Consider the following 15,003-nt stretch of genomic DNA (forward strand, 5'->3'; position numbering starts at 1 on the left):
AATCCTCTTTGTGAGGTATTTCTGCAGGCTTTCCAGTTGTTGTAGATGTCTTGTGAGGTACATACCAAAAGGGGCGCTGCACTCTATAATGGATCTAATGAGTGATGAGTAGAGGGGAACAATGACCTCATTTTTTCTGCATGAGAAACCTTTTGTGATGAGGTGTGCCATGTAGAAGGATTTCCTGACTACTGTGGCTCTGTGATTATCAAAGGAGAGACTACTGTCCACCTGTGACCCAAGGTCTATTATCACACTTTCAGCATTAAGTATACTACTGCCTACATTGTAGTTCATGGGTACAGAGTTTTTACCAAAGGGGATGACAATGCACTTTTTGGCACTGAGCTTGAGGCCATGGCTTTGACACCAGGCATCTGTCTCAGTGAGGCCCTTTTGTAGGATGTCCACATCATTCATAGTTTTGATTATGGCTCCTAGTTTGCAGTCATCTGGGAACTTCATTAGCCAAAGACCTTCTGTGTTAGCCTGTACTTCAGGGAAGTAGATACCAAACAGGACAGGACACAGGACTGAACCCTCTGGTACTCCACTTGTCACTGGTCTGAAGTCGGATTTGGAGTCTGCTACTTTCACAGTGTGGGTTCTGTCAGTGAGCCAGTTGGCAACCCATCTTGTGACATAGGGATTTATACCTAGTTTAATGAGTTTATCTATAATTCCAGAGTGGAGGATTGTGTTGAAAGCCTTGGCAAGATCTAGATGGGCTGTGTGAACCACCTTACCCTTGTCTTCGGCTTTGGTAACTGCTTCCACGACGTCTATCAGGTTTAGGAGACATGATCTGCCTTTTACAAACCCAAACTGATTGTGGTCCAGAGTTTGGAGATTACCAATGTCTTTGTTTATAAGCTCCATGATGATACGTTCCATGGCCTTGCAGACCAGGCTCATCAGGCTAATGGGGCGCTAGTTCCTGGGGTCCGTGGTGGCTCCCCCCTTGTGTAGTGGAATAACCATCACTGTGCGCCATTCAGCAGGTACAAAGCCTGAGGTGAGGCTATGATTGAACATGGTGCTTAGGTGTGGTGCCAGTTCATTCTGTAGTTAGTGTAGAACGCAGCCTGGGATGTTATCCGGTCCCATAGATGCTGTGTTCCTGGCTTTGGAGAGTGTTTTTTACCTGTGCAGCTGTGATGACAGCAACTTTGCATTCTTCCGGTATAGAGATGGGCTCTTTCATGGGTGAGAGGAGGGTAAAGTTAGCACTGATCCTATCTGCCAGGATGTTGGCAATATCAGTTGGGTCTGTATATTTAGTGCCATTGTGCTGTAACTCAGAGCAGATCTGAGTGTTGCCATTGACATTCTTGACATAGCTATAGAATGCTTTGTGGTTATCTTTAGAATCAGTGGCGATTTTGTTTTTGTAACGAGCTTTGGAGGATTTTATCAGGGATCGCAGCGTCTTACTGAGGCTGACCAGGGAGCTCTTCCACTCATGGGATTTTACCCTCTTTTGCAACAGTTTCTTCCTTCTGTTGTGCAGTTTGTTTATGGCAGAGGACCACCAGACTAGCTTCCTTTTCTTGGAGGATAACATCTTGGTTCTGTTTGGGATAGCATGATCCATGCACTCATGTAAGTGCTTATAAAGTGCAATTGTGTAGGATTCAGTAATCGTAACTGCATTGTCCATCTGCATGGTTGTCCTGAAGTTCACCAATTCTGTCCTAAGAAGCATGAAGTTGGCTTTGGAGACATTTTTTAACATGGTTTCCTTAATGGGGGTTGGGGGCAGAATGTGGATATGTAGGGTAATTAGCTTATGGTCAGATAGGACCAATGAGGCATTGACTTCAGGTGTGGAACACCGGTCACTCAGGACAAACCAAACCCCGTAACAAACAAAAATAACCACAAAGTGAGCTAAATGCTACTCATTGCCAGAAGTCTCAGCCTCCAAATGCATACACTCAAGGCACTTCTCAGAATGGAGAATATTGATATCTGTGCAGTAACAGAAGCCTAGTTCAAGGCTCCAGAGAGCACACCAGCACTATTAGGATACTGCTCATTCCATACCTTCCAGCATAAGAACCTGGATCATAGCACATAGGCTGGGAATGTATCCATATTCATCAAGGATATCTACACCTCTCTCTGCATCCTCTCAACAGGATATGTACCCATAGAATGTTAAACAGCAACATTCTTCCCACTCCACAGGGGTGGGGCCACAAAAGACCCTTGGCATTCATGCTCTATGAGCCTGATGAGTCTGATCTGCAAGGCAATGGAGCCAATCATAATGGAAGTCAACAATAAAGACATTAGGAGCCTTCACACAGTTGAGCACACCCAGTTTGGCTTTGTCAAATGCAGATCACGCCTCTTGAACTGGGTGGATTTCCTTGAGACAGTTACCCAGGCTACAGATGAGTGAAATGAGCTCCACACAGCCTACCTCTACCTCGCTAAGGCCTTTGACACCATTCCCCAGTCAGGTATCATAGATGAACTTACCAACCTGGGCATGAATCCATACATCACAAGATGGATTGCAAACTGGCTCACAGATAGATCCCACAAATTAAGCGTTGCTGGCTACATGTCAGACTCTACACTGGTAACAACTAGTGGCCCCCAGGGTTCAGTCCTGGGGTCCCTCCTGTTTGGTATAGACTTCTCAAAAGTACATGCCAACACAGGAGGGTTGTGGTTGACTAAGTTTGCTGGGAACTGTAAAGTGTTTGCCATAATAGATTCCCCAGATGACACAAATATTCTCCAGAAGAGACTCTTTGAGACAGATGTGTGATGTCAGAATCATGGCCTCAAACTCAATGTGGAAGAATGCATAGTAATCCCCTTTGGTGAAAACAAAGTACCCCTAAACTACCACAAAGGTGTTACCCCCTAAAAACTGACAAGGTAATATGTGATCTGGGGACACAAGTAGATAGTCATCTTTCCTTTGACAGCCATGTTGCCAAAGTGATTAGGAAATCCTATGTGGCCTATCTAATCAACAAAGGGTTTGCATCAGGATCAAAAGAGCTAGTGGTGGCCTTCAACTCTTAAGTCATCAGACCCATCATTGAGTACAATGCACCATTATGGATGTACTCGACTAAGCATATCCAGCAGCTGTAGAGACCACAGAGGTACCTCACCAAGAGGATTACTGGCCTCAAACAGTTGTGTTATGCAACACAACTGGTAAAACTAAATCTGTTCTCCGTTGTGTACTGCCTACGTAGAGGCACACTCTGCCTAACATACAGAGCCATGTCCAACACATAACTGTTGACCATGCTCTGTCTACGGATAACAAAATTGAGTCGCACTACATACTCCAGGGATATGAACCTCATCACAAAAATGAATACAACATACTGGTGGGATAAAGTACCATCCCAGACACTTGCCTTACTGTGGAACAGAGTCCCAATGTACATCAGACAGAGCCCCTCGCTAACACTCTTCAATAGGAACCTTGATGAGTGGATGGGAAACAGACAATTCATGCCAGGCGTCACATCAGCAGCCCCACTAGAAAGGGGCTTAGGGTACTAACTATTAGAACTAGGGCTTAGGAGACTACCGAATGGGGTGGTGAAAGCTGCACAACTTGGCTAGGCTAATATATACCTTCGTGAAGATAGTCTACTACGTACCTATGAACCTATGTGACAGGTACATGTCTACAGATAGTAGATGTGTACTTCATTGCACAGTCATGTTGTACAGCAGGCACATGGACCACATACACTGTAATGCTTACAGATACTGGTGGCTGTTATGTACAGTGGGTGAGATGTGCACCTCATGTCTTTTGTGCCATTGGGATGTGTGCTGGGTGGGACAGTCCTGTATGGCTCCCTGTCATGGTCACCCTCTTACACACATCTCTGCCCATCCATCTTTGGCTTATTATACTGTGCCCCCCCCTACATATATATAGGTACATATGTAGGTAATAGGCTATCTGCCTGAAGGCATATATTAGTATGGCCAGAGTGTGCAGCTATCACAACACATGGGGTTAGTTCCCTAGGCCTCTGTGTAGTAGAGATGATGAAGTGATCCATGGTGTGACAGTTCAGTTTCACATACACTCATCATGGCTCCTCTGGAAGAGAGTCAGTGAGGGACTCAGTTTAATGTAGGTTGGGAGTCTGTTCCAAAGCAAGGGAAGTCTGTGAGTTAGTAATGTATCCCTCCAACATGCTCTATTTATTGTTGTGATGATAATATCCCTAGAGCATGTGGCACAGTGAGCTTGGGTTTACTTCAGATAGTGCATGTACATCAGTTCTGCATTGGACATGGACCTGTCTGTTGGGCAGAGATCGCCTGGGTAGACAGTATGCAACAGAGAACAGGTTGAGTTACATCAGTCTTGTTGCATGGGGCAACTGTTTGAGGCCAGTAATCTTCTAGTTGAGGTACTTCAGTGGTCTTTCCAACTGCTGAAGGTGCCTAGTCAGATTCATCGCAAGTGTGCCATGATACTCTCTGATGGGTCTGATGACTGATGAGTAGAGGGAACCTCCTTTGACCTACATGCAAAGACTTTGGCAATTTGTGGGAACACATAGCATGATTTTCTAACCACTTTGTGAATGTGTTTCTGGAAGTAGAGATGACTATCCACATGTGTCCATAGATCCCTTATTATTACCTCCATGCTTAGGGTGTTGGCACCTATGTGGTATTTGTATGACTGTAGCTTGAGGCCATAATTTTGACACCACATCTGTCTGACTGAGACCCTTTTTAAGGATGTCTCCGTTGTCCCAAACATTGATTATGACAACCTTTTTGCAGTCATCCACAAACTTTGCTAACCATAGCCCTTGTGTGTTTGACTGTATTTCTGAAAAGTATACACCAGACAGGAGGGGTCCCATGACTGATCCATGGGGGACGGCAGTTGTTATCAGCTTACAATCCAACAGGGATACCACAATTCTTACCTTGTGGGATCTATCTGTGCCCCAGTTGGCAATCAATCAGATGATATGCGTGTTTATGCACAGGTTGTTGATTTTGTGGATACATGTGTGTGGGATGTTGGAAAAGGGCTTTTCAAGGTCTATGTAGGCCATGTGTAGCTCATTTCATTGATGTATGTCCTAGGTGACTGCCTTGAAAACTGTCTAGCAGGTTTGCCCCTGACCAAACCAAAATGGGTAGGGTTGGGTGTTTGTAGGCTACCAATAGCTCTGTTTATGAGTTCCATAATGATGGACTCCATGGCCTTGCAGATCAGGCTTATTAGGCTTATAAGACAATAGTTCCCATGGTCTGTTATGCACCAACACTTGTGGAGTGTGCCAAACATTGCTGTAACCCATTCAACAGTTTCATATCCTGTACAGAGGGTGAGTCTCAACAGACTGTTCAGGTGCAGAGTCTGTTTGTTTTAGAGCTCACATATGACACAGCCAGGGAAAACACGTCATCCCATAGACGCCGTGTTTTTAGGTTTGGCTAGAGCTGTTTAACCATTGTATATGTGATTTCTGGGTTTTCACAATTTCTAGGTATGGTAATGGGCCCTTTTGTCAGTGAGAGGGGGGTAAATATGTATGAACCTGCCTGACAAGATGTTGGCAATGTCGGTCATGTACATGTATTCATTTACACCTTGCACTGACTCAGAACATATATGAGTTTACATTGATATTTATGACATAGCAAAATAAAGCTTCATGGTTCTCTATGGACTCTTTGGCAATATTTTTGCCAGAACATGGCTTGGATGATGTTAGGAGTGCTCATTGTTTCTTGATGATACTGATCAGAGATATATTGATCTTCTTTGGATTTTCAGTTTCTTTGAACAACTTAAGTACTTGTAGTACATAGTTTGATTATGACAGGGGGTCCAATATATTATATGGGTCTGTTTTCATATCACTGTGTGCACAAGGCAGGATTGGTGAATAGTGACAAGTGTCTGGAATAAGAACTGCAACTGCCAGATATGTGTGGCCCACTGCTGCACTCAGACATGGCCTAAGTGTATGAGCATGCCCAGTATGACCTTTCAGTATGTTGCTGACTGAAATTTGCTTAATTTGTTTAAGTGTGTGAGCATGCCCACTTTGGGCATATATACTATATGTGTGTGAAAAGTCAAGTTGGTTTTTACTTCAAGGCTCACCTTTGTGTTGTACATCGACAGGAAGCACTCTGTGCCTGCAGGGCTTCCATGAGTCAATTTGCATAGACTTAACATTTCTACATACAGGGGGGACAGCTATTATTTGTACATTTCTACCCAGGGGTGCACACCTGATTGTTACTGTGGGTGTACATAGGATGTGGGGTACACCTGACACTTATACACATTTTCTAGGCCTGCACTGCTATGTCATGTACTCCATTTCAGTCTGTACTGTTGCCTATCATACTGGCTTGAGGCATACCACTGCACTACAGACCTTAGTTTCCAGTTACATGCATATTAGTTTGTGACTTCATAGCCTACCCAACCCACATCACACTGCCTGGCCTGCTGTTATCTGTCTGCATAGGCCTGGGGGGAGGTTACTCATATGCCTCTTCAGAGGGCATGATACAGCATTTGTTTGTGTTTGCGATTGTCTACAATTGTCTTGCTGGCTGTGACTGTTAGGTATGTGACCTCCCCCAACTGGTATGTGTGAGTGACTTAAGTTGTGTCTGTGCCAGTGAAATGCTGTCTGGCTTAGTGGTTCAGTACTGTGACTATAGTGCACAGTATCCTGAGTTCGAGCCCTGTCACTGTTTTTTATTTTCCTGCTAGGCAGACCTGATTGGTTAAGGAACAGTAAAGTAGGTGTGAGCGTGTTTACCCATCTTTGCTCGACTTTGCCCAATGTTGCTCAACATTGCCCGACGTTGCCCGACATTGCGCTGATTAGTGTGTTGCGCAGCTACAAGCAATTGGATTTTAATATGCTCAATACTGGTAAAATGTGATTAGCAGTGCTTTATATTGCTTAAAATAGGGCACTCATGCCTCAGGTGATGCTGCAGGGCTGCCTATGTCAGATGCACATAGTACACTCCCTATACATGTTTGAAAACAGATAGTGTCAAGTTAGGCATCCCTTTTACTGTATGTGCAAGTCAGAGAGAGGTGTCATTTCCAGGGTTCCTACTGAGTCAGTGTATGTGCTATGCATTGCCTCTTTGCCAAGGCCAGGGCATACTGGGCACACCTCCTTCTGCCTACTGGGGCAGGCTCAGGTTGTTCCTCCTCCAAGTTACGCTGTGCCTGTGCAGGTCTTGGCAATGGTGGGGGGCTGTTTGGCCCTGCCCCATGCTGTTCCTGCTGCAGCTGTTTCCACAGGATCATATTGTGTAGCAAGGCACATACCATAACAATTTGGGTACATGTAGTTGGTGAGTACTGCAAGGCTCCACTAGATGTGTCCAGGCACCGGAACCATGACTTGAGCATCCCAAACACATGCTCAGTTATGTTTCTTGTTTGTGCGTGTGCTTCATTATGGAGTTCTTGTTCAAGTGTGTGTGCATTTCTGATGGGTGTCATTAGCCACGGCTGTAGTGGGAAACCAGCATCCCCCACTAGGTGACCATCAGGGATGTCCCCACTGGCAAATCTCTGGTACAGCTGTGTCAGATGCCAGATGTGGGAATCGTGATAGCTTCCAGGGCAGCCAGCACACACATTCATTATTATGCCCTGGGCATCGCACATGACCTGGCAGTTGATGGAGGGGAAGCCCTTGCGGTTGATGTAGATCCTACCTTGTTCACCGGGTGGTGTTTTGATGCGTATGTGCGTGCAGTCTATTGCACCCACTACCTTAGGCTATTCTGCTATTTGGTGGAAAAGACGCATATTGCTGGCCAATGCCTCATGGGAATTGGGGAAATATACGTGGTCAGCGACATGTGCTGACATGGCATCCAGGAACTGGTGGCATACCCTGGATGCTGATACCTGTGAAATCCCCATCATATCACCAGTTGGTCTCTAGAAGGTACCTGTAGCTAGTATTCTTAAGCCAACACATACCTTGGTATCCACTGGGATGGGTTCCCCTCTGTTGTTTCTGTGTGTGAGGCGTGGCCGGCACAGCTCAACTATTTGCTGCAGGAGGTCTTTGTCCACTCTATAGCGCTCCACTATCTCCAGCTCATATAGCCCCTGGTAGGTTATCCTGGGTCTGTACACGCTTCTCAATCTCCTCACTGTTGGTTGCTCAGCAGCATTCACAACATCACCACCCTCAGCACCTTGCACATGTTGGTTTATGATAGCAAGAGCAGCCCCTAACATTTTGTCTGACTTAAGCATTTTAAGCTTTCCCTCTTAGTATACTGCAGTGTTGCAGAGTTCTTGGGGAAAAAACAGGGGGGAATGCTGTTTGCAGAGTTTAAAGTGCTGGGCTGGGCTAGTCTGCTGCCTGTGTAATTAGCTGATTCTGATTGATTTCACCTGGCAGCTCTGTTAGTTTTCCTTGGTTAACTTCCTACTACTGCTTTTCCTTCCTTTTCCTTTTCTGTTTCCGCCCAGGGCAGCGCCGCGCAAACACTCGCACACACGCGCACATGAGCGTACATGAGCGCACATGCTGTGTACATGTTTGCAAGAAATTTCCAAACTTTTAACAGTGTGCACCTTTGGTTTCAGGTTTTAAAATAGGACAACTGTAGATATGCCTATTGCAATCCTGAGCAAATCAGGGCAAACACAAGCCACTGTGCTCCAATTAGCTTACAGCCTTACTGACATACCCCCTCATGATGTCACCTATATTCTACTCTACTACTCACCTACTCCTACACTTACACTCTTGGGACATGGCTCACATGCTGGGGAAAATTGGGATTCACTATCCTTTTCCTCATTTGCGTAGGATTGCCTACTAATGCATGGTTACATCTCTCACACTGAGCTTCCCCCCCTTAGCAACCACTACTCAGTGGCCATGTTGTCTTCAGCTTGCCATTCACCTGCATGGTAGGATAAGCTTTTTAGTGAAAATGCCTATTTTTGGCTATTTTTAAATTATTTTCTTGTTTTTTTAAAGCGCCGCATGTTTGCGCGGTGCTGCGTTATGCTTAAACATCGGATATCGGGGGAAAAAAAGTTATATTTTGATATTTTTAAACATTTATAAATGCCAATGGCCTTATGTTTGGCAATTGGCATGCTTCCTCAACTGTATGCATCCTTTATTTGGAGCTGTCATAGCTCCGTTTAGCTATTTGTAGAACGGTACTCCGTTACCAATGGAATACATTTCTGCAGATAACACTAATCTTCCACGGACAGGTTAGTGTTTCCTGGATTGCAAATTTACCTCATTTGCATAGCTTTCAGCAGCAAATGAGGTAATTTGCATACCATGACGCTGTCCGTGCAAGAGTAGATTTAGCAGCTCTCTTGCACGCCCCTGCCGGCTGTACCTGGCTCATACGGCAGACATATTGTCGCAGTGAGCTCCTACACTCTTCTTGCACTCTGTGCAAGCTTTCGTAAATCTGGCCCAATGAGTTGTTCAGATTTTTGCCTGAATAAGTCTATCTAGGTGAATGTGTTCTTTGCACTTGCAATGTAGCACTTTAAATACGCTGTGGATTTTAAACTTTTTCAATAAACATATCTTGCTTTAAAAAAGCAACCTTTCAAGTAAGTTGTGGACTCTGTACTTTTTAAAAAAAAACTTTTTTTTTTTATCAGTGCTTGTGGTTCCAGTTACTTTTTTGTTTTGACAGTTTGGCCTCATTAGTAATGGACTTGTCACTGCACTAATACTGTTGCTTTGCTTTTGCAAGAATGATGAAAAGAGGTGGTGTGAATGGCTACTGCCTGGCTACTACTAGTGCTGGTCTCACCATATCTTCTCTCTTCTGGGATACAATGCTCCTTTGCTCATTATCTCATCAGAAGCAAAACATTAGCAGCAATCCCAAAATGAGAAGTAGGCCACAGCCTGTTTGCTGATAACAATCTTGTCTCAGTTGATACAAACGTCTGTAGATTTCTTGTAGCCTTTTCCTGGTAGATGTCTTGAATAGCAACCAGACAGTCAGGAACATCAAGTACAGACACTCACTCTCCAACCAGAAACAGTCAGGAATCAATGCACTCTGCTCCTTCTCTCACCAGGACCAGAATATAAGCGCAGATTCCAAGCTGTCACTTATAAAGCATTTATTAAGCTTTCTGGTGATCAGCAGTCTCCAGAAAATAATGTAAATTTACTCTTTCTGTCACCAGGAGAAAACAGAAGCACTAATCCCAAGGTGACTACTTAGATGCAGAATGTGGGCTCTCCAATAACTGGTGGTCTTGCAATAGATGATTAAAGGTAAGATGAAAAAAGTGAGTTAATATCCTATGCACTGCAGTGTGCAATAGCAGTTAGATAAGAAAAGGGGGTAACTTAACTTTAGCTAAGTGGAGAGCCACTCATTTTAAAAGAGCAAGATAGGTAGAAAGGGGGTGGGCACTTTTTTTATTCTGGTTCTATGAAATACAGTGGGATGGCCAATAAATTTAAATGATTGAAGGGGAGTGATTTCACAACATTATAATTCTGTGCTTACAACAGCCAGTGAAAGGGGAGAGGGAAGGAGATACATGGTCAAATTAACATAAGGGGCAGGCAATTAGAAAGACAGTTGTGTCTAAGAACACAACATCAACAGGCTTGGGGGGAATGAAAACATTTTTAAAAAGTTCTGTGTGACTCACAAGAGACACAGCTGTGGTCTCATTTCAAGTTTTAATATGCAGTTAAAAGCAGTGATGGGTAAAACACAGTGTAAAGAAAACAAATCACAGTATACAAAATAGAAGAAGGCAATAAAATAATACAAAATACAAGAAAGCAAAAACAAACTAACCTTTCCCTCGCAACAAGTTGTGGCAGTGTCTGGGTGAGCTTTTCCAGTATTTTAGGGAAGATAGGCAGGTTACTGGGAATCTGAATCACTGCTCTGAAGCATATCTTGTTTATTGTTTGTGCAGTTATGGGAAATCCTGGCTCATGAACCAAACTACATTCTGTGTGGTCGATTTAATATAAATAATATGTTTTCAAGATTTAAGATTTCTATTTAAATGAGCCTGCTACTGCTGTAGAGGAAAACGTAATAGACCGTGTGACATTGTAGGTTAGCAGCAGTATCATGGGCAGGCTTATAATGCCACCTGATGACACCAACTAACATGCTATGGCCAGAGGCTACAGGTTCTAACTCCTAAACTACTGCCATTACTATCTGAATGTACAATTGAACTGGATACTGTTTGGCTACCACAACTGGTACCCTTGAATATACAAAAATAGACTGGCCTTAAGGTGATAGAGCAACTATGCACTGCATTGGGTAGTTCATGCAATACCCATATAAGTGTCACACTCCCCAGATCAACATTATAATCAGTGGCTCTCCAGGATTTTACACAGTTTAGAGCAAGGCCATTGTGTTTGAATGCAGCTTAGAAAATTTGCTATAGTTATTTTTACACTTACAAAGACACACACACACACACACACACACACACACACACACACACACACACACACACACACACACACACACACACACACACACACACAGACACACATTCACTATTTTGCCCTCATCCATTGCTCTGGTTACCTTTTCAAAGAAGTCCACCAGGCTGACTAGGCATGATCTTTCCTTGACTAAGCCATACTGGATTGGTACCAGTGTCTGAAAGTTTCTTATGTCATTGTTTACCATATATGTGATAATACTTTCCATGACTTTGCAAATGAGAGTAGTCAGATTATGGGCATGTAGTTACTGAGATTGGTAGAACAGCCACCCTTGTGCAAAGGGATGGTGGTTGCAGTCCTCCATTCACTTGGCACAGAGTCTGATTGGAAGCTGTGGTTAAATAATGATTCTAGTGGTCCTGCCAGGTCATTTTCTTGTTACTAAGGAGGCATGCTGGGATATAATCAATGTGGTATTCCTATCCCTGTAAAGTGCATTGAGGCCTTATTTTATAATGATAGTTCAGCATAGGCAGTGGTGGTCTCAAGAGTTTGAGGGGGTTTGGATTTTTGACAATGTGCCATCTCTTAGCAGGAAGCTTGCCTTAGAATAGTTTTTCAAAATGTTTGTGTTAGCTGGTGTCCTGGGTTTTATTTTTATTTCAAAGAAGACAGCTTTGTGGTCTGACCTGAGGACTTTATACTAGGGGTGTGCAAAGTTTTTTTATGTTTGTGAGAACTACGTCCAGGATGTTAGTGCCTCCAGTGAGCATGTGGACTAGTTGGTCTATGGAGTTTTTTTTTTTACAAAGTACAGGAACCTCTGGGCCTGAATGTTTGGGATTGTCTATGATTCTCAGATTATAGTGGGGTAGTTAAAGTTGCCCATGGATAATGTGTTGGGTTTAATAAGGAGTGTCTCCAGACATTTAAGTATGGTTAATTGGTACCCTGGATCATCGATAGGGACCTATAACTTGCAAAGATATGCTACGGGACATTACCTATGAAATTTGGATGTGTAGAACCTCAATCATGGCATGACTGACCTTGAGGTATGTGTTTCTTTTTGATGTCAGTTGAGAAAACTTCACATTTTGTCTCCTCCTGTACAGTAGGTGCATATCTCTCAACTACCTAGATTTTCACAGAATGTCCAGATTTTTTTTGCCTCATATTTTTGGTATGTTCCTTAAATCTATGGTTTTCTGGCAAATCACTGAGGACTGAAGTCACTAAATAATGACTTCATATCATCCAGAAAACAAATGTTCACAGAAAATCTATTATTTTAACAACTTTCTAAGTTTATAAGAGCAGTATTTAAAATCTGTCCATGTTTTTGGGCCATTGCCCTCCCATTATTTTAGGCTTTGTTCAGATTTCTTGTATTAAGAAGTTGAGTGGTATGAGTAGATGGTCTAAATATGTGGAAAGCATTGTAGCCCTGCGCTGTTGGAGTGCTCTCAGTGGCTTTTAACCATGTTTCAGTAATTGTACATATGTCCACATTCTCCAGTGTAAGAAGAGCTTGCAGGGAGTGAAGGTTCTTGTTTAGACTCCTAGCATTGAGAAGTAACACAGTTAGATTTTTCTGGTCTGGTTTTGCTATTTCAGAAGGTTTGTAAGGTTGTCAGTGCCTACAAAAGGCTCTATGGAGGAGGGCAGTGTTTTAAGCAATATTCAAAATCCTAGAAGGAAAAGGTGCAGAACATCCCCTGGCAAGGTCAAATGGTCTGTTTTTCTTGTCCTCCCATGCTGACAAATATTGTGCCCTCTTCAAATGATACCAAAAACTAAGCCAATTATTAAAGTCAATTGTCTAATGTTCATATTGTAGCATCATCCTAGGAGAAGGTAGAATGCCGCTTAATCATAGGTTCATGACAACTTGGGACACATAATCCAAGGGCTGCAACATTTATCTCTTTATATAGTCCAAGGAGGTATGTATTAGGCCATTTACAACCACATACATGGAGTATAAATGATTCATACTGGTAGTTGTGGTTCAGTGACCTGAGAGTGTGTATGATCTGGTTAATCCTGGCCACTGAGAATCAAGTGATCATGAATCTCTCCTTACTCAGCATGGTAAGTGGGGCATCTGTGTGTCTGACATGGTTTACCTTCAAAATGTTGATGGTCACAATGTTGAAACCGCTTCCGTGAACCTGGAACTACACCTTCTCAAAACCTCGAAAGCTGATATTCTGAACCGCATTATCTCGCCCCCTTTTTGACCTATGATAACACTTGTTTGTAGGTGTGGCATGGTCAGAAATATCAACGTTCAATGTTTTGTCGGATTTCTGAAGATGTGGCAATACGGACTTCATGAAAACGTTTTGGTGGTGTGTACATTTGACTATGTGCTTTCGACATTTTAAAGGCAAACCATCTGATATTGAAGTCTTCTTTAACAAAAATATTGACTTGAGTGGTAGTTTGTCATATGGGTTTAGAAGTTGAGACACCATGAGATGTAGCTGTATGTTCTGTGGTGGGTGTTGTTATACTGTAGTGCTTTTGAGATTGTTGAGGATGTTTATTGTAGGTGTAATGTCTGGAGGCCCTTAGGGTTCAGGAGGATTACAGCATATGACAGTCTATGTGTCTTGACCATATTGCTTGTGATGGGTGTAGTGTGAGTGTTACTGACAGAGTGTTTGGTATTATACACGATTGCATGTGAGATCTTGCTTCAATAACACTGTATAAATACATCTTTATAGGTTTTTAGGAGATTATTGTGCTAACTGCTTAAAGGCCCTTACAGGCCTAGCCAACACAACCTGATTTTACCCAATATAAAGCCACTAGCAGCAAGAGGATGGCATGGATTTGTGCCTGTGCATTGACTATCTTATAAATGGTTGTCAAAGTTCAGGCTACCATCTATCTGTGTACCTAGATCTCTCACCTCTGAATCTACCCTAAGGGGTGTGCTATTGATGTTGTAATTTGCAGGGTTATTTAACATCCAAAAGGGCATTTTTTGCCATTAGTTTTAGGCCATGGTTCTGGCACCAATCATTTGTCTGATCTAGACCCTCCTGAAGGATATCTACATCACTGGGGGATTCGATGATTGCCCCCAGCTTGCAGCCATTGATAAACTTTGTCATCCAGAGGCCTTCCACATTTGCCTTGACTTTAGAGAAATGTATTCTGAACAGGACTGGTTCCAGTCCTGAGCCCTGTGGCATGCCACTAGTAACTGGCTTCTTGCCAGATCTGGATTCACCCACTTTAACCACGTGTTCTGTCCATGAGCCAATTGTCCATCTGGTGACATAGGGATTTACTCCCAGTTTTGTAAGTTTATTTACAATACCTGAGTTGGGAATTATGTCAAATGCCTTGGCTGGGTCAAGCTATCCATTATGGTTCATGGGTTAGTACTAAGCTAACTGCTCTTGTGAGCCATTTCAAGCCTAGACAGTTATCCCTTGTGAGACTCAAACCCTGCACCTTGTGTTTGCAAGGTAAACACTTTAACCATTAGGCCACCCTCCCAACCCTCATCCATGTCCTT

The sequence above is a fragment of the Protopterus annectens genome, chromosome 2.part2 (genome assembly GCF_019279795.1).
Source record: "Protopterus annectens isolate FY-2018-M chromosome 2.part2, PAN1.0, whole genome shotgun sequence".
NCBI lineage: Eukaryota > Metazoa > Chordata > Ceratodontiformes > Protopteridae > Protopterus > Protopterus annectens.